The sequence below is a fragment of the Paramormyrops kingsleyae genome, chromosome 14, assembly GCF_048594095.1.
Source record: "Paramormyrops kingsleyae isolate MSU_618 chromosome 14, PKINGS_0.4, whole genome shotgun sequence".
Taxonomy (NCBI): Eukaryota; Metazoa; Chordata; class Actinopteri; order Osteoglossiformes; family Mormyridae; genus Paramormyrops; species Paramormyrops kingsleyae.
Window position 1 is genome coordinate 19,234,677 of NC_132810.1, and position 23,513 is coordinate 19,258,189.

The following is a 23,513-nucleotide window of genomic DNA, read 5'->3' on the forward strand; positions in this document are numbered from 1 at the left end:
GCTGGCTCCAAAAGGGCAAGGCGGCCGTTTTTTTTTTTGCGGCTGCGGTGGATCTTGCCTTCAAAGATGGTGGGGCTGGGGGGGTGGGGTGGGGGGGGGGGACGGTTGCAGGGCGAGCCGTGTCTGTGAGAGCGCGAGAAACCCGGCGAAGCGGGCTGCCGCCGCTCACCACAAAGCCATTGTCGGCTATTTTTAGCCTCTTTCCTGTCTGGAGGTGACAGGGAGGACGAAAAAACACAGAGGAACTTCAGTCAACCCCAGAGGCCTGGGACCCGAATGAAGGGAAAGGGGAAGAGAGGCCTGGCCGCTCGCTTGCCCGGAAAGTAGGTGTGCCAGATACGGAGGGGCTTTTCCGGGCCCCCGTCCTCGTCGTTCCGACGCCTTTGAAGATCGCTATCGAATAATCGCACTTTGGCCTTTCATCTGCAGCCCAGGTGCTCTCTCGCTCGCTCGCTCGCTGGCCGAGTCGACGCCTTCACTACCTCGCTGTCACAGGCGGACCGTTCCCCAAAGAGCACGGCAGGAAGTGATAAGTCACAAAAGCACACGCCCACACTCGCGTGCGATTTCCCCTGAGCCACACTAGCACACCGCTATGTGGAAATAGCGCTATATTTAGACACCAGGTGATGGGCTCTCTTCCGGCTTTCTGTTTAATAGCGTTTTAGATGTTCTCATTGCTTTTTTTTGTGTTCAGAACTTCACATCTCACCCTTGAAGGAGATGGTGAGTGTGTTTGGTTACGCTCAATGTCTGAAACCTGAAAGTTGGAACCTGATGCAGTTTCTGTAGACCCAGGCCTTGACAGATTGCCTGTGACAGAGACACCTGAATTGAAAGCTTATGAAAGTTCAAGACTTGTTCCTTGCAGGTTACTGACTGGTTCATTTCAGGTTCCTGGCCAGTACTTGCATCCTTGCAGATTCATGGCCATTTCCTGGCCTGCATGTCTAATCGCGAACTCGACCAGCAGAGACATCTGGTAGTACCAGAGACCTGCGCCACAGCACTGGTCTACAACCGAAGGGATTCCCTCATTTAGTTGCTGTGAGGCAGCAATGGAATAAACCATAAACTCCGTGTAGGGGGGTGTGTCTAGTCGAGAAATTCCAAAAAAGTGAGAGTGGGTTGCTTGGGTGTTAGGCTACACTTGAAGAAGATTCTTCCTCTGTGTGGTTTCAGTAAATACCCAGCTGTCTGAGTAGGACCAGGGAGGGGCGTGTGTGAATCTGTAAGCTTTGTGAGTGGATCTGTTAAGCCAATTAATTATGTAAATATAAACAACAATGTTGTAGCAATATGCTAATTGAATCTGGCTGTAATGAGGACTATATCACAGAACTGCAAAAATTAAGATGACTTTCACTGTCCCCCTCCCCTAGTGTGGTCCCGGGGAGCAGTCATTTGTCACAGAGAACATTTTTTGAACAGCTGTGATTGGCTAAGAGTTTTACTTCCTCATTTGCCACTATTGAACAACCAATCCCAAGTAACGTTTTGAATCCTGCATTTTAGTCCCCAGGATCTCACGTGTTTCGCATGAAGGTCGATTAAAAGGTCATTGTATTAATATGAATTATGGTTCTCAGGGAGATTATTCTCAAAGAAGAAGAGCAAAAGAGGGCCGACAAAATTATATCCCCCAATAGGCCGCATCCAAAAACAAGGCGGATTAATGAATCTTTAAGTATGACTATCTTGACATATGTTCAGCTGTGCGTACATTTCAGAGGTTCAGAAAACTTGCGTTCGACTGTCAGTTTCACTGATGGACATAGAACTAATTGCAACTGGAATTGCATCACACAGGTACCCTGTGTCTTTGCGTTTGCCTGTTTAAGACAATCGGGCCAATCAAGCAGGAAGAAGCCTGTGTGAATAATCTAGTGCCTTTGTGTGCAGACAAAGCCTGGCTTGTGTACTGACACCTTTGTTTTCATTGTTCTTTCATTTGTTTTGTTTTTTTTTGTTCACCCAGGAAGCTCACCTGATGCCAACAGGACCTGAAACGGAGACTTGGGCCCGGAGCCGGCTGCACAGCTGGGCTTTCTGGATCTCTCTCTCAGATGGAAGGACCTGCATTCTCGCGCTCGGCCACTTTCAGGTTTTTAAACAGAATTTGGTGCCTGTGAGTTTTAGTCAGGCATTCATACACGGCACCTGCTGAGGACCTTGAACCACTGATTTCTGGGTTGTGAGTCTGCGGCATTAACCACTCTCCTCCTTCCAAAGCCCCTCCCTCTGATAATGTCATTGCTCCCTCTTTTCGGGGGCTTGGTTGCCATGTCAGACACATAGAAAAGCATTAAGTTCGTTAATAAGTACATTTTATTAAGTAAATTAATAAAAGTGTTATATGCCTCCAAGTTGAGAAATGGCGTCCGTGTCGAGCGACGGCAGTAGCCTCCCACCTGTGACTACAACTGGCCGTCTGTCAGGCCCTCGGAATGTGATGCGAGGGCCAGGGGGAGGCGCTGTGAGGGAGAACAGGCGGGTGATGTAAAACAGACCCCCCCCCCCCCAACCACCACCACCACCACCACCACCGCACCAACCAGGCGAGTGGGCACCGGTCTCTTGGCCGAGCCCCGACTCTCCCCCACCCCCCTCCCCCCCCAGTGAGGCGTTTCCAAACAAACTCGCCGAAGCATGCCGCCCCCCCGCCCCGGCGGCCGGCACAGCCCCCCCGCTGTGCGGCAAAGCCGCAGCTCGCCGGCAGCAGGTGGCCAAGCACTGCCTGAAATAACGGCATCAGCCGTGGGCGTCCGGCAGACGGGGGGCCAGCCAGCCAGCCAGACAAATAAATAAATAAATAAATAATGATGATTATTATTATTATCAAAAAGGGGGAAAAAAAATTCTCACAGGCCTCAGTACTTGGCCGGGTTTTTTTTCGCCGACTTACTTAACAATTCGAGGGGTCGACGTGTTCCTCTGCACATGACCAGGGTGGGCTGGGCGGGGGGGGGGGGGGGGGGGGGGGGGCTGTTTAACAGAGCGAAACCTGTAGGTCTGGGCTGGATCAGCCAGTCGGATGTTAATGAGCGGAACAGCAGCCTGCTAGCGGACGCTGATTTCGCTGAACTGATTTTAATCTCGTCCCAGCGACAGGTGTGTGACTTTTTCCTCTCTGCACCAGCTGGGGGGTGCAGGGGGGGGGGAGGAAGCCCAGGGTTCGGAGCAGGTGATTTCCGTCACCTCGCGGCCCTCTGATCTTTGATCTGTTTCTTTATTTCCCCTTTCAAGCTATTTTCTCACATAAATTTTTTTTTTTGCTGCTTTAAGCAGCACAGACGGGCAGCTCCTGTGAATAATCAGTCGTGCCAAGGCCCGCTGGTGCTAGCACGACCAATCACGTGGGTTCTCGTTCGGCCATTCCCACTGCCAGCGAGTGAAACCCGCTACCCCCCCCCACCCCCCCCCCCCCCCCGCCCTGAAAACTACGTGAGTAAAAAAGTTGTGTCAGTTTAAATTCCCGGAAAGTGCGTGTCATAATTTACAATATTGTAAACAGCACAATAGTGCATCACTGAGCAGAGCGGATGGAGCGCAGCGACTGGGAGATTTTCCTCGGAAAGAAACAATTTTCCATCCTGGTGGCGTCCAAAAATAACAAAGAACAAAGGCAGATAAATGGCGGCGTTTTCGAGCGCGGACTTGCGGCTTGGCACTGGCGGGCGCGCGAGCACTGAGCGAGTCACACATCTGTCCACGCTGCATGAGGTTCCAGGGACACCCACAGAAGCAGGCCTAACCTTCCCTTCTCCTACCACCTGTTCATTAGCATGGGCCCCCCCACAGGGAGCCAGCCACCCCTCTCCCCCCCTTTATTTTTTGCCCCCCACCCCCCCCCCGACCATGAGCTTCTGAGACCGTCATTTTCAGTTTTGCTTTATCCCGCCATCTGATTCGGGAGCGATGCCGTGAAGAGCGGCCAGCTTTGTCGGGGGGGTGGGGTGGGGGTGGGGGGGCGGTAAAGAAATAAATGAACTGGAGGGAGGCACATTTCATTGCTGGAAGTTTCCATATCCACCTCGGTCATCCTGTTTCAAATTTTTGAATCATTGCGCTTTTTGCTGTTGATCTGTTTCCGTCTCATGGTACAGTCTTGGCTCTGCCTGTCACCCTTTAAGCACAGAAATACAGTCGTTTTGTTAGAACTTTCTGGAACATTTTATATAAACGGCTGAAGTACCTCTTAGTAACTTGTGATGACAAATAAAGTCTGTTAAACAGCACGTTTTGCTACCGTGACAAATTAAAAATAGCAAAACAACAAAAAAAAAAACAACAAAAAATAGATCCTTATCTACCAACTAGATGTCTCTATTTTTCAGATCTTACTCAGTAAACTTTTTCCCCCCAAAATAGAAATGAGTTATCAGGCCCCCTGTGCATTTCCTTTTTTTTTCAAAATCTAAAAGTGTTAATTGTTTCAATCTGTTGCACTAATTCCTGGACCTTATTCCCAAATAAGGCTGGCTTTCTTGTCGACTTGCGTTCTGCAGTCGTGAATCCAGCATTAATTCAGACATCCATTTGACTTTTAATTGCTTTCTGTGCTGTGCCCACACAATGATGTGGATAAACCAGGCACAACATCTCAATTTCTTTTTCCTGTTGAGTGCTTTCCATTTCAATTATCACCAACCCTTGTTATTTTATTGATTCTTTATTGCGTGCATTCAGTGGGTACAGATATTCAGCTTCATTTCCTGTGAAGGATTTCAGCACGCTGGTATTTCACCCTGTTCCCTCTTGCTCCGGGTGCGATGATGTCATCTGGACGGTATATAGGAGTGCCGGCGGAGAATCAGAGATACGCGAGGCACGATTTGTGCAGCACCAACAGAAAAGCCAGCATAATGAATGTGTCTGCATTCACAGGAGAAAGATTCTAATTCTCAAAGTCTTTATCTCTTCAACATCTTCTGTCAGATGATTGAATGGAGATACATTTTAAAAAGCACTTTCTTACTTAGCAGTTACTCTTGTCCTAAACTATGTGTAAGTCAGGGTACGTGAGTGGGGTCAGTCAGTGATTTTGGACTAAGTGAGGTTATGAGCCTTATAGGGATCTAGTCAGACCCCGTACAATGATATGGCCAGAATCACAATCACAATCGACTGTTCGACGGGTCTCCATATTTCCATTTTATGTGGCGACTGGAGAGGCCATGTACTTATTAGGGGAGGGGCATGGCCACCCCTTAGATTCAACACAGGGCCCTTGCTCAAGGGTCCAAAACTGACATGGTTATTCTCCCATGGGATTCGAACCAACAACTTTCTGGGTATGGGCACAGGTCCCTAATCCTCTGAAGTACATAACAAAACTGAAAAACATATATTTGTCATTGATTTAACTTTCGGTGATAGCCACTATGCTTGCCGGTCTTGCCCGACTTTTACTTTGACGCAGTAAAGCCTTTCACGCTCCCCACTGCGCTGCTGTGAGCTCAGACCTTTTACTAACCAATATATTACGTAGATATCCCCATGTGACACAGCTCCGACCAAGACCTCTGACCAAGACGTTAGACTTCAGTTTCACTACAAATGGAAATCATTTCATTTTCATTTCACTGTACTCAGGTAAAGTGTCATTATTAACGCACTATCATCCATTATTTACACTACTTAAGTTTTAGTTGTCTGGTAAATTTCATATTCAGCATCAAATTGCATGTGATAAATGTTTGATCTTTTTAAATTGCTTTGATTTATTGCACTTTTTTTGCAGATAAATGTAAATGCTGTGAAGCAGTCCTGTAACCTTGACATAATATAAACGAAAACTCTGTACAATTTACTGCCCCCTGGAACCGCCAGACGCACCTAAACCTTTGTATCGTGCTACGCCTAAGATAAGATACTGTTTTTTATAGCATGCTCTTCTAGAGAGTTCCCACAGTCCCAGGTGTGCAAAGGTCCAAGTACCAGGCACGGGTCCACGGACTTTTTTGAGTTAGAGATTGAATACCGTGGGTCTGTTAACTGCTGGTTATTCATTTTTGATGTTTTGGAGATGTCGGTCATTGGGGGGGGGGGTTACCGGTTCCCCGAGGGCCTCAGTGCTGACTCACTCTATAACAGCATAAACATGTTTCCTCTTTTTCATGTTTCTGTATATCAACGTTTCTCAATTATGTTTTCAGTGGTGCATTTTTAAAAGTTTAATCTTGGGTGGAAATGCTGTTGGGTGCATATCCGGAGTTAAATTGTTAAATTTTACTTACCTGTCATGTTTTTTAGCTTTTGGTTATGATCTGTTCCTCCTGTCTAGGACGTACCCCTGCCCTGTGCCCCAGGTCCCTTCTGCAACCCCGGGAAAGGTGAAGAAAAGGTCATGCAGGGGAATCCTAACATCCTTTTTGGTTGGTTGTTTACTGCCACTGACAACATTTTCAGTATGATTTAACTCCCCAGGCTTGGGATTTTTCTATTAAAGCCGTGAGCTTTCCTATTGTTGCTATGTGGCTAGATTGCCACTAGGTGGCCTGATGGTTAAGGGACTACAGGTGTGACCGCCTGCCTTCCAGCTGTATAAACCGTCACTTAAAATCATCACGGTGGACGGCATCCGCCGAGAAGCCGGGCAGATTACGACGAGGCCGCGGGCTCAGGACGGTGTGACAGAAGGGGGTCACACACATGTAGGGGCCACACCACACCTGCATGTCCTGGGGGCGTGTGAATTATGCTGTGCGAGAGTGTTAACGGCATGTCGCGTTGGCGCTGAGGTCCAAACATCCATCCAGCAAGCTAGCTGTTTGTTTGGGTTTGCCATTATTTTTTTTATACAATTTAATTTCACCCAAGCAATATCTCCATTACAGCACCTCCACCAAATACAAATACCCCTCTATTAATTACCAAGGTGTCCTGCTAGATCGCTAATACCTCCCCCAGACCATCAGGGAGTACCTCCCACCCCCTCCCACATGCAGATTTATGTCCAAACAGGACCTTTAAACTTCCACCTGTGTTGTGTTTTATGGCTGCAATAAACCTGTTATCAGCCCATGAAAGAAATGGCTAACAGGTGACTGCAGGTGGAAGTTTTTATTCATTTTTTTTTGAGGGATGTCAGCACCGAAGACGAGGGCGGTGGGTGGAGGTGGAGGGGGAGGGATGGGGGGGGGCTGGCCGAGGAGGGCCCACTCCACGGAAAAGTAGCACCGGCCCGAGAATTTTTACAGCACTCCAGGATCATTATTGGCAATTAGCGTCCGTCAGGATAGACGGCAGCTGGCTGTAATTACAGATAGCCCCTCATTACTGCTCCATGCAGCGGGGAGAGGGAGAAAACACACGTTTTAAAGCTTCTGTTTACTTTTATTTTTTTATTTCCTCCGCAATGTTGCGCCACATTCATCCCCACCGTAACATCACCAGCACAGGTGCTTGCAAAAAGAAATACGTCAAAAAAAGATGTTGACTAAAATAATATGTCAGAATTATTTTTTTAATGTGGACTCCGGCTTAATACATATTTAAGCCTCGAATGAGATTTCTACAAGCACGATGGGAGAATCACGACGCAGTTTTGATTTCTCTCTTTTTTATCTTTAAAAAATATTTTATTGGGTTGGAGATTTTATTTAGTCTTTTATTGTTTTCTAAAAAGTATGTCAAAGGTTTTAGCAGCGTTTAACGTGGCTGTGGGAGCCGCAGTCGGTATTATAAGTCAGTCACTCCCCAAAGCCGGGCAGCTTGAGACTGAGCGCCGTACCTATCAGCCGTGGATCCAAGGTAAAACAGCTCGTTAAGGCAAGGTAAAGTCCTCAGAAAATGCCCCTCTGCTCCTTTTAATTAACGGGGATCATCCGCCGCAGCTTGCTGCACTTCCAAGATAAAGTAGCTGCAGGAAAAAAAAAAACCTACATCTCGACTTTACATTGCGAGCCAAATTTAGATCATTTTGCAAGGAGCTTTTCGGTCAACTTTTCACCCACAATCTGCACGTCAGTATTTCAGTTTTTTTCACCCCCTCCACATTTCCCAAAATTAATATGGTTTTAAATAATGTCCTGCAGAGTGCAGAAGTATGCAGCAGGCAAGGAAAAATGCTCCTTAACAGATTACAAGACCAGTGCTTGGTACAGTGTGTCCATCTGAATGCTCCCCTTAAGTTTAACATTTACGTGTGAAATAGGGCCATACGAACCAATCCTGCAAAACCATTACACAACGACGCGGAAAAGCTAAGCAGCTATAAAAGGAAACGTTTCTTACGTATGAGGTCTGCCTTTGGCGAGCTCTGGCTGTCATTAATGTTTATTAATACCATCTGACTGTACCGAATGCCAGGGTGGCTGGGGGGGTTATAAAAAATCCTATAGATTTACCCCCCAGCAACAATAAAAGGAATTAACCCTGGGGAGAGCAGCTGAGTGTAGGGGTAATTTCTGAGACTTACAATGTGAGCAATGTCAGCTGTGACCTGTTGGACAGATCTTCTAATTTGCCTGGACAGGAATTGCAGGGGAAAATGTCCAGTTTTCCAATAAAGGGCTGTGGTTTAAACGTCAAGGTCAATTATGTAATAAATGAGGTTCGCAAAGGTTTCTGTAGGACACATGCGAATGTCATGTGCGGAAAACTCGTGGTGGACTGAAGCAAAGCTGTTTTGACAGGGGTGACTGGGCGTTGGGGGAGACGGAGGAAATCTGCCATTGAAGACCCCTTGGCGAGTGGAATTACCGTGAGCTGTCAATCACTGTTTTAACCTGGGGAGAGCCAATGACGGAACCCAGGGGAAATGGGGTTTCTGATTGGCAGGCTGGGATAAACCCACCACTTTGGATTTCAAAGCTTCATTGGTCCATTTTACTGGCGAGACCATATATGTCAAGTCATGTGACCATTACTTTCCTGCCCTTTCTTTGTGGTACATATTCCTCTCACAAGGCCTTCAGTTTTATATGACATTTTCTCCCGGAATTATAGAGTTTGGGTAGAATTGCATGAAATTGTTTGCATATGCCATTTTGGAAATGTATTTTGTGTCCTGGTACTGCCTATATTTATATTAATTACTGCAGATTTATTTTAAAATAAGCATCCGTGGTTATGGACATCTGCCGCGAGCCGCAATATAACGATAAGAATCCCCTGAGAGTTTCTTAAACTTGTTGGTTCTGCGAATGACCCTAACTTTCCCCAAACGAGCTTTTTTTTTTTTTGTTAATGTTACCCACAATGCTTAGCTGCCTGGCCCGTAAAATGGTTTCCATTTGCATTTAATTTCTCAGTTCCATTGTACTTCTTCCAGTACAAACACAAGCGGCAACTGTTGTGTTAAACGCAAGCGCAATCACTGGACGTCTTTTTTAGCTCGTCCCGCTAAGACGGCCCTTTTTATACTGTGCCATGCGAAGTTGGAACGGAGCGAGAAACCCAGCTTTAGAGAACAGATCAAGTAACTAACAGTTTAACAGATGGAATCCTCCCTAAACGAACAACCACCGAACGGCAAATTGTGCATAAATTACTAGTAGCTCGTTGAGAAGCGGCTACACTTATGGGATACTGCGCGCTTGGGTGTTGTGGATTGTGGAAGGCCATTAATGGATGTGTAGCATTTAAAAGTTAGGATTCTATCAAGGACACGTTCTCTCCATCCTTGGAAAGCTCACAGCTTTAAATGCAGCAGAGCAGTACTGATTCCCAGAGTGGAAGTTAGTGCACCACAAATCTGTATGGAGAAAATGTTAAGATATTAATGTTAATTAGTATCTTAACGTGTCATACATTTGATGATGCGTCTGTTAAACCAAGAATATCTTCCAGCTTTTATCATTGTGTATTTTTTTTCTCAGTTAGCCTTTTGGATATTTTTTTTCTCCCAGCACAAGGGTGATTAATGTGTAAATAAACATATGCCACAGTGAAACAGAGCTAGTTTTTATCGAAACTGTTCTGACCGTTTTAAACGGGTCGTGGTACCAAGGACTAATTATTGAGTAATATGTTTTGTTTGTTAAATATAAAACATTAAAATACAGTTGGTGGTGTCTTTCAGAATGGGAGGCTTGTTAGGGGGTGCTGTTGCCTCGGGGGTTGGGGGTTCAAATCCCGCCTCTGCTCTGTGTGTGAGTGATGTTCTTCCTGTGTTGTGTGGATTTTCTCCAGCTGTCCATGGACAGTCAGGCAGGCTAACTGATGCCCCTAAATCTCTCCACGGAGTCCCAGCCTGAGTGTCAGACCCCAGCCACGTGCTCGATACTCTCTGGACCCCCCGCAACCCTGCCAGTATGACTGGTTATAAGCATATAAGGAAAAGCTATGAATTCAATGTCTTTGCACATTTGGTAGCTCTCTCTGTATTTTTTTTTTTCAGTAAAACAAAACAGACGCCCATAAATGGACCAGGACTTTGATACTGTTTCATCCGAATGGCGTTTGGTACCGTTTCAGCAAAGCACCACTATTTGGCCGTTTGGATAAGAAATCTTCGCTTCGTTTGTGGTGCTGCCTAATTAATATTGTGATGTCGGTGTGTGTTGCGTTTTGTTTGTCTAAAGACAAACTGCGTTGTTGTGGGGCTGAATGTGAGCCAAATGCGTGGCTCGCCTCGCTGCCAGTGCACCTGTTTGCTGCCTCTTCTGGCCTTTTACTGGTACTAGTTAGTTAGTTTTTTAAATTCACTTCCTTGCATTTGGCATGACAGTGGAGCGTTCTGCCACAGACAGCGTTGTTGATAAAGTTCATTCAAAGTCATGAGGTCATTTATTTTCCTCTGTATATGCTTGGCTCCCGATCAGGCTGCCTTTCATTTTTGGGGGTATGGAATGCTTCTGTTCCCATGATTGAGGAAGAATGAAGAATGAGGACGGCCCTCTCTTATGCTCTTATGTTCGGGGATGTTTAACAGAGGGTGTTGCAGTTCATAACCCTTCTGCTGTTGCTGGAATGGCATAGACCAGAATGTTTCAATGCCGTCCCTGTTTTCACAGACGGACTCTGTGTGCTGCACCCTCCGTGGCCCAAAGCATACAAATCCCGCCCCCATCCACCCCCCCCATATGGCATGCTTGTTCTCATGGCAACTGTGGACGCGCTCAATGTATTTTTTTACGAATGATGATGCCAGGGTTGGGGGGTTAGGTGCGCTGGAGAGGGTCCAGTCATTGGGGTGGGGGGTGGGGGGTCATAGGCCCAGGTTCGGACGTGGTAATGGGAAGGAGGCAAAGGGGGGGGGGGGTTGCCTGTGGGAGGTGGGCGGGGCGGATCGCAATGGGAGGTAAACCCCAATCATTTATAAAAGGTAAACGCTGTCAGAACGTGGGGCGTTTAGAGCTCTGTGCCGCTGCCGTGATTTATGAGCCGGGTGCCGGGCGATAAATCACCTGGCGCTGCTGCTCTCCCCCCTCGCCGCCGCTGCTGCTGACGGGGCGGCGAAACACTCACCTGCTGGTCGTGCATGGGGGTGAAGTCTGATGCGGGTTGTGGGGCAGGGGCCCGGGCGCTGGGTGGGGGGGGGGGGTCATACCTGGTAAAATGCTGTAGAGGATAGTCCGTGCAGGGCCTAGAGACGGGACGGTGCACACCCTGCTACCCTGTCAGTACAGAGCATTCCACAACTGTTCTTCCGCCTGATTGGCCAGAGTGCTCCGGGCTGATCCATTACTCCCCCATCTTGGGGGGGGGGGGGGGGATGGTGGCCAATCTTCCAGTGTCGCTTTCCACAATTTCCCCAGACCCTGTGGATGTTACAACCACCACGCCCGGTGCCCTGGTCTGTCTCGCATGCCGAGCAACAATTTCCGGTTCACTCCCGATTCTGGGCCGTGCAGACGCCGGACGCTAACTGCTCACCCCCCCCCCCCCCCCGTGCCAGATTTTTCACACACAAGCTGCGACAGCTGCCGTTTAACGTAATGATGGCCCGTCGCACTGAGAGGTGCATTATGGGAAATATCCCGATGACCGCATGGTCTGATGAAACAGTCAGTATGCGGCCTGTTGCATAAGCTGTTTATTAAAATAATTAAAATAAAAAATGTCCAAATGTAAGGATCCTTCACTTTATTTAACCGAAATAACTGAGGTATAAAGTGTGACATGCTGGGTGATTTTGCATGATGTGCTCACAGGGGTCGCAGTGTTTTGGCCTGAGGAGAGAGTATGATTGCTGTAGATGGTTTTTAAAGCCTCTTTTCTTTTTTTGTCCGTTCTATCTGTAAAAAAAAAAAATCAAAGTCAGCCCTTCTCCGGTTTGAGTGCAGTGGCACCAAAGGTATCGTGCCAACATCAAAGCCATGCGCCCTTGTGTCGCTTGAATGCTTGGCAGCAATTTAGAAAGGAGAAGAACCACTGTGACCTGCAGCGCTGGCTGCGCGTGCCACCTGGGTCCCCCTGGGGCCATAATCCATATAGAGCGGCCCATCTTATCATTAGCCAATGATATGTTTTGAATCTGTGATTGACAGGGGAGGGGACACTCTGGGGGCCAATCAGCTGTCAGCTGAGGTCAATGCCCCTGTGGCCCAACCTCTTTATACACCCCTGATTCCCGTCCATTGGGCTTTTCAGGTTAACTGAATGGGCCCTTGGCTCCCAGTCACTTTCATGTGTCACCTGAATTGGGATCTGGATTCCTGTGATGTGTATGTCCTCGGGAGATGGTCTGTCTCCCCTGATACACGATATCACGCCAATTTTGAGACCCCAGTTCACCTGGACTGTAGCATGAAGTCCCACCCAGGTCGTTTTTTCGTCTCCCGTGATTGGCTGTAGGCTCACTGAGAACCCTGTACTGCATGAGCGGTTACGGAAAATGGATGTATGAGTTCTGTAATATAAAAGTGCCAGTCTCTGGGATTTTGTTTGGCTAAAATGTGAACTTTGCGACGTAACAAACGGTTATGTAATGTTTTTTTTTTGTGTGTGTGTGAGTAGGTGTAGCGAAGGCAGGCATGCCCAGGGAACCCGTCATGTGGATGACACAGCGATACTCAAGAGTGTGGAAGAGTGTGACAATCGGCGTGGTTCTGGGGGCCGAAGTGGGCGTGGCCTGCGTCACTGCCCTCGTCATGCAGGGAAGCACAGACGTGTGTCGGAGGTGTTCTGCATGGGGTCAGACTTCCCGCTGTGGGGGTCACCGTGATCGATGATAGCACATTTGGCCCTCTGTCGTCCCCCCCGCTGGGATGTAATGCTCTGTTGCCCCGGGCTGACATCACCTGAGAGAACACACCTAACAGCCTCTGTTAATTTTTCTGTACGGGGGGACTGCCACCCCCCAGGCGAGACATGATGGTGTCTAGGTGTTCCTCAAGGTCCCATCCACTGTGGTACCAGATCATCCATGTCACTCTGGGCCCCCGCAGGGAGGACTGGCATGATATCTCACCACTCAGCCTCTGGGGAATACAGTTCAGGGGTAAACACTGCCCCACCCCCATCTGAACGTGATCCACTTACAGCTCACGGGTAACCTAGAGCTCTTTAAACACTTTACTTTTTGCTTCAGGAGGAAAAACACCCTCATCCTGTTACCCCCCCAGCCCCCCCCCGCAAGAGTCATTATCTAACTCCTGCCACGTCTGGGAGCCGAAAGCCGCAAACATCACGCTGTACTAAATCATAAGTCTGCCCCCGAGCTGCCGTTGGGGGGGGTATGTGGCCGGTCGCACCCCGCCACCGCCTCCCCCCCCCCCACCCGCTACATAAACACTCCTCCTTTTCCAAATAAACACCTCCTCCCCCTCTCCACATGGAGCGTAAACGGTGCGGCATAAGACCGGCCGGCGCCGTGGCCGTGTGAGGGCAAGGCCGGCCGCTATAGGCTTCTTTAGTTTTCAGGGACGGGGGCGGTGATGTAGTAGCTGGACGGGGTGGTGTGTAAATACTCACAGGCCGCCGAGTCGCCTGGCAAAGGGGGTGGGGGGGGGGAGAGAAAGAATGCCCTTGGGCAGCAAAGTAATGTGAAGGGAAATCGATACCCAGGGCGGGCTGGCTTTCAGGTTCTTGGTGTCTCTCACAGAAACAGCCTCGGCTCTGTTGAACTGGATCTCCTCTCCCGCACCCCCCCCCACCCCCCCCCGGTGCCTGAAATCACATCAGGCTCTCTATTGTGTCTGTGCCTGGGAGAGGGAGGGGGCACACACACACAACCGCAGGCTGTATGGGCAGCGGGGCTGTTTCGGTGTTAACGCTGCTGTGGCGCCGGTCGCCGTCGCGGAGGGGGGGGGAGCGGCAGCCCCGGGCAGCTACGTGGTGATGTCGTCTCGCTCCCTGGTGACAGTGGTCGCTACGCGTGTTAATTAAGGAATGGCAATAAATGTCCCTGGTCACTGGTTTTGGGGCGGCATGTGTGCTGTGGCCTGGGGAGGGGGGGGGGAAGCCCGCTAGCCTGCTGCGGCGTCTCGCATTGTCTAAAAATAATCATCCGTAGATAGAGGCGTCATCGCTGCCCCTCCTTCCTGAGATTGTTGCCTGGGTCTCAGAGAGGACCCCTTATATCTCGCTGGAGGTGTCTGATCGTAGCCCCCCCATGTGCTGTGTGAGGATAACCCGTCTTCTGGAGCCAATTATGAATCTAAACCACGTCACAGTGAATCGGTCACATTAGGACACGTGACGAGTCTACCGGGGGGGGGGGGGGGCAGTCGGGCCAGTCGGGTGAGGGGGGCAAAAGGCTTGGGTCGATGGCTCTCTCTCTGAAGCTGAGTGGAAAATTTAATTATTTTCCTCTGCTTTGGCGGCAGGGGGATTGTCGGGAATCTGTGCTCTAATTACAAAAAAGGGGGGATTCTCAGTTTGAAACGTCTCTGGGGCCGCAGAGGAAAAATATGGATGATTCAAATTTTATAATAAACAAATAGTTAATGTAACGGCGTAAGTAATTGGCAGGACTGGAAATCAAACGTCAGACTTCCAAACGGGAGCTTTTTTTTGTCTTTTTTTTCCGTGGTTTTTGGCCAGAGGTTCATGAAAAGCTCAATTAAGTCTTAAGAGGTTTAAAACTCGTAATAAAAGCAATTATCGCGATTTGCTGGTATTATGGTACATCTGTTACTTTCACCGCACGCTGCCTTGTAAGATTTGTTAACGTCCGTCATCAAAAGCGATTCCTCCGTGAATGCGGGAGTCGGAAAGGCCGGAAACGCCTTGGAGAGCAGCTATAGAGCTTAGAACCAGCAGTGGCGGTGCTGCCTTTGCGGGAATTAAACGCTTCAGATTTTCATTGTGTGTGTGTGTGTCCGGCCATCCGTGTCCTGTTTTGAATTCCCCGCTTTCTTTCACGGCGCCGCCGGGGCGGAATCGACAGCGTCCCCCCCCCCCCCCTCTCGGCCAGCCTGACCTCACGCACAACTGCCCTCGACAAAAAGAGAAGCTGCTTCTGGCGCTGATTCGGCCGCTCTGAGCGGTCAGAGCCTCGACAAAAAGAGGGAAGGGGTCAGCAGTCCTTGGGGGGGGTCCTCTTCAGGCTTCGCCGGAAAAAGCCCCTTTCAGAATGTGCGTGTTCTTAGAGATCGCCCACGAGCCGCCATGTCGCCGGTTACAGACATATTAAGCACAGCCACGAATCTATCTACTTACAGCTAATTCTGGGAAGAACAAGACGCATAAACAGCTAAAATCTGAAACCGCTCCATTTTGTATAGCCACACACTCTTGTCAAGTGCCTTGGCGTGACTCTGTAAAAACAAACTGAAATTGAAACAACGGCCCATTGTCAACCCATCCGTACACGGAGAGACGTGTCCATGGAAAGCCTGGCCTGTATCAGGCGCATAGCCAGGTAGCAAAATAACGAGATTGAACCCCCCCCCCCCCCCCCCAAAAAAAAAAAAAAAAACATTTCTGGCTATGGGCATGGTCTGTGTCTGTGGCAAAATGTTTTGATTGAGGAAAATAATACCGTGTAGACTTCTTAAATACCATATCCATGGTAAAAATGTTTGACTCCTGGTCCAAATTCCTCCTTCTTCCAGTAACATGGAGTCCTGCCTTGACTTCTCCTTGCTGTTGCAATGCTCAGTAGGATCCACTTTGTTTTAGGGGGGGATCATTAGTTTAGTAAGGGCCCTCGTGCCCCCCGGTGAGAGGCTGTGCTTTCCACGGTGGGGGGGTGACGTGACCCAGAAGGCATCCTCTGACATCTCGACGTTCATTAGCTGTTCATCTTTGATGTCCCTCCGTAGCCGGGGGTCTTGGCGTTGACGTGCTGCTTCGGAGAGTCTTTAATGTGCGCTCGCCGATCACCCGTGCGCTAATCTGCCGTCGTAAACGATAACGATCATAAATGAAAAGAATTATCAACCAGGGGAGGCTTTGGGCCGAGCTGGCAATGGGGATCCTGTACCTACAGTGGATGTAAATGGCTTACGCTTCCTCCTTAAAATCGCAGGTCTTTGACTCAAACCAAGATAAATCACGTAAGATCTTTTTTTTCCACTTTTAATGTGGAATTGTGACCAACAGACATCCCAAACATTCCTGTTTGTTTTTCACTGGAATATTGTTGGTTTTAATGTAACATTAAAGGTGGCAATCGATCTCTGACATGATTTAACTTTGCTTTTTTTTCTACAAAACAAAACCCCAATTTTAAAGGGTTTGTAGACTTTGTAGGTCTGTTGTATGTGACACGGATTCTGCCTGGCGTGGCCGGTCACTCTGCTTATTTGTCCATGGGGGGTGGGCATGGCTGGTGAGTCCCGGGGGGGGGGGTTGGGGGTCTTTGCATGGGATGGCTGCAGGACTGGGCTGATCCTGGGTAAATGCAGAAATGTTACCGGAAAAGAGCTCAGCAGGAATTTAATGGTTGGGCAGGCTGCTGATTATCTGAAATTTGGGCACAATTTCATATTTCGTTTCTTTAACATCATTTACTGCCTTCTGGCTTTTATTCAAAGTATAAACTTATCTTTGCTGGCAGATTCACAGTGATAAAGATGGTAAAATTTGCTGAAAGGTAGGTTTTCCCTCGCCTTGTAAATAGTATCCGAGTATTCAAATAAAATGATAGCATGACAATTTTAATAAATGAAAAGTAATAAGGAGACTTGTATAGAAAAAATGTCTGGTTTGGTGTCGAGCTGCACGTATAGGTAATTTAAATTTAGTGCTGATAAATATTACCCAGCATTCCCCTGGGTGTGTCCTTACGATAGGTGTTTGTATGACGTTTAGGAAGGTGTCCCCTTGGTGGACCAAATCACCGAGGAGGTCCCTGAGTATCCCGTCCCCCACGGGAATAGAGAGGAGCCGATGCGGATCTGTAAGATTCCCCTTCCCACTGTCTTGAGGCTCATCTGTGCCACATCACAGAGATGCTGATGAGAGAAAACAGACCCCCCCCCCTCCCCCTCCCACCTCCAGCGCTCAGCAAACAGTCAGGAGACTTTTAAATGCCGTCGCAGGATTGCAGAGACAAAGGGCTGCCCGTCACGGCTGGCCGCCGCATGCCGTCGCAGGATTAGATGCATCAGATTACACCGGGATGCCTCGCATGCACTGGGCCTGCCGAGGGATGTGTCTGTGTGTGTGTGGGGGGGTCTCTATTTAAATTCCTGGTTTATTCTGCTGATTGAGGCTCCGTGAGCCCTCGAAGGTCTCGGTGACATCACGGGGGGGGGGGGGGGCCCACTCCGAATCCTGTGCCTGTTTCCTTTTTTATTTTCTTCCTCTCCCTTCATTTAAGGCGCGGAAGAGATTTTAATTTAATTTTTTTTATTTTTTTTTGCCTCTGAGCCAGTTTCTGCTTTCGGGCGTTTTATCCATTTATTTATTTATTTTTTCTCTCTCTCTCCCTCGCTGCAGCCGCACATGAACTGTACACCTACACAGTACAGATGGTTTCGTTTTATAAGAGATAAAGCCACATTTGGTGGGCCTGATTAAACAGACAGCGGCATTCCTGTCTCCCGTTTATGCCAGTGCTAAGATTGCCCCGGCAGCTGTGGACATCTTCCGACGTGATTGGTTCATCCCCCTAACCGTTGTTTCCGTCCTCAGGGGGGCCCCGACTGCCCGCTGTAAACGGCGTGTCACTTGGCGAGGGGGTGGGTGGAGGGGCTCCTCCATTAACGGGGGGGGCGGGGCCCGATTGGAAGGTAGCAGGTGAGCATGGCAGACTAATCAGGATGAGGCGGCGGCCCACAATCCCCTGGCGTGACCGCGGCACCGCCTCTCTACTCTCAGGGCTGCCACGTGACTGCGATGGCGTGTAGATGTGTGTGTGGGATGTGCTGGTGCTGGTGGTGGTGGGGGGGGGGGGGGGCACAGGGATTTGGCCTAAAGGCTGCTTCTGGACTGAAAGCTACTTCAGGCAGGTCCCAGTGCATTATGGGATTTTTTTTTTGCCATTGTGTGCCTGTATGCATTGCATTGTACTTGAAAAACAATAAGAAAAGCATTAATACTTTTTTTTTTTTAAAAAACAAATCTCTAAAAAATTCCCAGGAAGGAAGAAAATGCAGAGAGAGACAGAGATAGAGGGATGACCTCTTTTTACATCAAGAATTCTGAACACACAGCGTCGGATTTAAATATAGCATCAGGGAACAGGGGTGTATGAATCCTATTAAATTCCCGTGGGGGCCCGCCGGTCTCGGTGTGGGATTTAACCCCAACCGGTGCTGCTTGGATGACCCAGCGCTTCACAGCAGGCGACGGGCCGCGACCAAAAAGAAATAAAGTCCCTCGGAGGCACATCTGGGGCCTACTGTGATCAAACTTTTTTTTCTTCTTTTTTTTTGCACGTGGAGCTGCTCGCGTAATCGAGTTCTGCTCTCAGTTCATATACTTTGTGAGAGGGAGAAGATAGATGTATGGTGCAGAGTCCATCGAGATAATGGAGGGTTTGGGGGGGGTAGGGGGGTGGGTGCTGATGAGACGAGCCGGGAGCCATCTCTGGAGAGGTGGGTCTATCAGGCCCCCGCTCGCACCTCAATCTTCGCTGCTGCTGCCCCCTTTTTTTTATTTAATAGTGCTGCGGAGAGCACTGCTTCATCCCAGATGTCCCCCCTAATCAAAGGACAAGTCGCTCCCGCCCCCCCCCCCCCAGCCGCGTCTGCCTGGCCCCTGCGTCCCAGAGAGATGGCCTGTAAATGAGTTTCCAATCAGAATGCAGCCTGGTGCAGGCCACATGCCCCCCCCCCCCCACCCCCCCCCGCTGTCCCCGGGGGCTCTGTCATTCCAGCCCTCTGTTCCCCAGCCCTGATGTAAGCAGGCAGTGTGCTGACACAGTTTCCGTTAGGTGCTGTGTCCGAGAGGCTGCGCCCCCCCCACCCCTGACAATCAGTGTGCCTGCAAAACAGTCAGCAATGATGATGTCGCCAAGAATAAGGGCGTATCAGGTGAATCGGACTGGGTTTAATAGCCTTGCACTAAAAGATTATGCCCGGGGAGAACTCGTCCGCGAAAAAAGGATGTGATTTGTACTCGGATGGAGGCCGTAAATGGAATTAAGTGCAGCCCCCAGCTCTTGGGCCTACAGGCGGGATGGTTTCCGTCTCTTTGGAATCAAGAGCTTTGTATCTCCTTTATTTTCATGCCGGCATGTTTGTTTAATTTTTGCACATTTCTGTCTCTATTTCTGCATGTTTTTTAATTTATTGTGTGTTGTATTTCTGTCTTGATTGAATGTTTAATTGTATACCTCATGCCACCACCTGCTCGAAAGCAAATTCCTCGTGCTTTTCGTACTTGAAGAATAAAGGACTCTGATTCTGCAGTGATTTCCCATGCGGATGGTCTGTCGCCGTGGCGATTTACGTGCATGACTTTAGCTCTCACCTGTAGCCTGTTACTTTGTGGTAGTTTTTTTTGTTTATTCGTGCAGAAAGTGGCTGTTTTAACAAATTCACAGATAATTTTATTAATTAAGGGGAAGGGGTTTAATTAGCAGACTTAAAGTTGTTTAATCCCCAAAGAAAGAGGTATATATCCGAGTGGTTCCTTTAGGATCAGCCTTGGGTAGACATCTGTCTATTCACTGTATAAAACTGAATATCGCCTGATGCTCTAGCTGATCAAATTTTGCCATCTAAAACTCTTTTATCATTCCACAATTCATTCCTGCTTTCTAATATCGGCCGGACGCCGAGGATGCTGTGCGGAAATACCTTGTGTGTTTTCGTTTCATGTCTGTGCCGGCCTTTAATATTCATCGGACTGGCACAGGGGGCGCCGTTTGTCTTCCTGTCTCGCCTCTGTATCAGCAGTCGCTTAATGAACATCCCCTTGATGGTGCGAGCGCTCACGGATTCCGGCAGAAGAGAGCCGCGTGGGATTTTAAGGTGGAATAGGAATGCCTTTCGGGAACGTCTGGGACGGAAATGCGTATGCTGTGGCCTCACACACACACACACACACACACACACACACAAACAGGGGTGACTACGGTAATGATGTGACAGAATGAACGCATGGCCAGTTAGGGAATTAGCGTAAAACGTACCATATAGAATATAGTAAATGTACCATCTCAAATATATTAAATGTACCATCTGAAATATAGTGAATCTGAAATATATGTTTGGGGTAACGGGGAGGAACGATGGGAATGGATGATTCCCAGATGAAGCAGTGCTTCCCGGAGCGTGTCGCTGCGCCGCTCCGAGACAGGCTCCTAGCTCCGGATTAGCATAACGCTAATTGATCTGGGCAGCCCAGACGCTGGCCCCTTGGCGCGGGCGCCTCTGAGGGCGGGTGGGGGGGGGGGGGTTACGGATCGCCGGGGGGTGCTCTGATGGACTGCTGCAGCCTAACGACGGCAGTGTCAGGCCGGCTAATGCCTGCACTTCATTATGGTGAAGACAATAAGCGGTGAGCAGCCGGGAACGTGGCTATCGCTCATTAGTGCCCCCCAGCCCCCGCCAGGGACCGGTCACCGTCATTATAAATCCCGACACTTCTCCTACACGGGCGGTCTGCCCCCTCGTATCCTCAGCGGGGGCGAAGGCTGGGTGGTGCGGCCCCAGGAGAGGGCCCGTGAGGAGAAGGCGGGGTCTTCCACTCCACTACGCGTAATTAGGCTAAACGGGATTATGCCTGTCACCTTACACACAGACCGGGCCCAAGCCGCACGCGGAGTCGGAGGTGAAGATGTAATCTCGGGACCTGGAATGTAGGGAGGTGAGATCGGATTCGAGAGAGTTAGGCTGTTTTGGCTTTGGAGTGAAGGAGGCTGGATTAGCAGACGTACAGGCCCCCGGGGGGGGGTCACCACGTCTGTAGATTTGCTCTTCACCGTTTCTGATTTCCCTCTGGACGGCCCGCGAAAAGTGAAAGATTGCACCAGCGAAAATGTGCCGCGTTGGGAAACGGCGGCCAGATTGATATTTCCACAAGGGCGTGGCACTCGCACGGTTACAAACCAGTGCAGTCCCAAACCATGCAGGCACTGAAAAAAATGGCTCCAGTTATCGGCAGTGTCACTTGATTAGGGACATTTGTAATTACAATTGCATAATTGCCATTGTAATTCTAATTACAATTATTTTCCCCAATGTCACAGTGCTGCCCTGCAAAGAAAATCAATAATGTGTCTTCTAATCCTGGTCACCCCTAAACTCTTTAAAATTATTACAAAAACCCTTTGCTCCACAGCAAAACAGTTTGAGCATTTCCCAGTTTTAAAATAAACCCAGTTGCATTTTGTGCCTCTCTTCATAGTTGCTGCTTTTAATATTCTTGCGTCCCAGTTCCACACGGCCCGCCCCTGGCGGCTGGGTGCCCTGACCTCCTCTCTTTTATCAGCAGCCTAGTTCGCATGTGTGCGTCTGCGTGTGCTCACTCGCGCGCTGGTCTCTACATTACATCAAGGATTCCTTCACACAGCACAGGTCCTGTCTGCTGTTTAAAGACGGCCGTCTCTTCCCATTCGGCCAGCATGTCCCGCGCGTAAATAATGGACCCTCCCCAGCTGCTTAAACGCATGGCCCTGGCAGGACCTCAGTCCCCCTCTTTGGCTTTTCGGGCGGGGTAAGGACCTCGGTGAGGCACGGGCGGCCCCCGGACCGGGAATCGGCATGTGCGTGGGATGGGGCCTGTTTGCCGGTCTCCTTCTGTAAACCTTGCTTCTTATTTCTGCATTATCTCCTCTTTCTTTGTCTCCTATGCTGTGGAGGTTTTTTTCTTTTTTTTGGAACCCATCCGCTTTTGGAGCTCATCCTTGCGGTGGGATGGCCAATTTGTTTTCATTTTTAAAAAATGTGTAGGAACTGGCCTGTGATTTGGGTGGGTGATTGTGGGGGGGGGGGGGCGTTTCTGTGACCGCGTGTCACCATGAACAAATAAAAGTCCCTGGTGTGACTGCTCGTTTCCTTAATGATGAGAAATTAAAGCCCGCCGTGGACCTCAGCGAGCGAACAATATGCTCCTGAAACTGAAGGCCGTGGGATTTGGGCGGGAGGGGGGGTGGAGGCAGCGAGGCTACGATATGGCCCATTAATTATTGAATCCATTGACGTTATGACAAATGGCCCCCGTCCCGGCCTCGTCCCATTAACCTGCGCCGTGCCACCGACTCGAAAACCTGCGAGCTTGCGGATAAACCTCGCCTGCTGCATCTCAGCGTGTGCGGGGTGGGGGGAGGGGGGGGGTTCGCTTATAGACACATCCACAGGACATTCATACGCTCACTGTGCAATACCCACTGTGCAATACTATTTATATCAGGGCTCTTACTATGGAATTCGGTGCAGTACTGCCCCAGACATTCTTTGCACTGTTACTGGTTATTGTGGTTTATTATCTGCTGTTACTGTCTGCTGTGATGGGTCGGCGCCCCATCCTGGGTTATTTCCTGCTTCGTGCCCGTATCTTTCGCGATAGGCTCGGGACCCCCGCAACCCGACATAGGATAAACAATTATGAAAAATGGATGGATGTCTGTTGCTGTCTGTTACTGTCTGCGTGTCTTTTTAACTTCCCGAATCTGTGTGTGTTGTGTTTTTTTAAGCCTGCAATTTGCTTCAGGATTAATGAAGTTTCTCTCTGTTTATCTCTCTGTAGTAAGACAAGAAACCTGGGACCGAGGTCTGGGGCATCCAATGTGGAAATTAGTTTTAAACCTGGAAGGGGCGCTTGTGTTCCAGACTCGCTGGTCTCGCAGGTCAGCCATGTCACAGTGAAGTGCATCGTGGGTAATCTGCCCATCCTCGATCTGAAAGGGCATCGTGGGTAATCTGCCCATCCTTGATCTGACCGGGAATCATGCGTAATCTGCCCATCCTTGATCTGACCGGGAATCATGCGTAATCTGCCCATCCTTGATCTGACTGGGCATCATGGATAATCTGCCCATCCTCGATCTGCCAGTGCATTGTGGGTAATCTGCCCATCCTTGATCTGCCAGTGCATTGTGGGTAATCTGCCCATCCTCGATCTGCCAGTTCATCGTGGGTAATCTGCCTGTCCTCGGTCAAGTCACCAAGATGGGAACCAGGAAGCCCATACGGTGGTGAATATTTTTTTTTTTCTTAATTGAAACCTCCCACCAGTGAAATCGGCTAAATATTTACTGCGGCTTCCCTAAAATACGTTCTGGT

The 23,513-nt window shown here is 49.2% G+C and overlaps 1 long non-coding RNA gene across 1 annotated transcript in view; it reads left to right on the plus strand.

The window, feature by feature from the left end:
* LOC140578309 (uncharacterized) overlaps positions 1-23,313 on the plus strand; it is a 45,445-nt gene extending 22,132 nt beyond the window's left edge. The window contains exons 3-5 of the long non-coding RNA XR_011982403.1: positions 1,979-2,104; positions 6,287-6,377; positions 22,978-23,313. This is a non-coding gene — a long non-coding RNA (uncharacterized lncRNA). The remainder of the gene's footprint in view (positions 1-1,978; positions 2,105-6,286; positions 6,378-22,977) is intronic.
* The last annotated feature ends 200 nt before the right edge of the window (positions 23,314-23,513 follow it).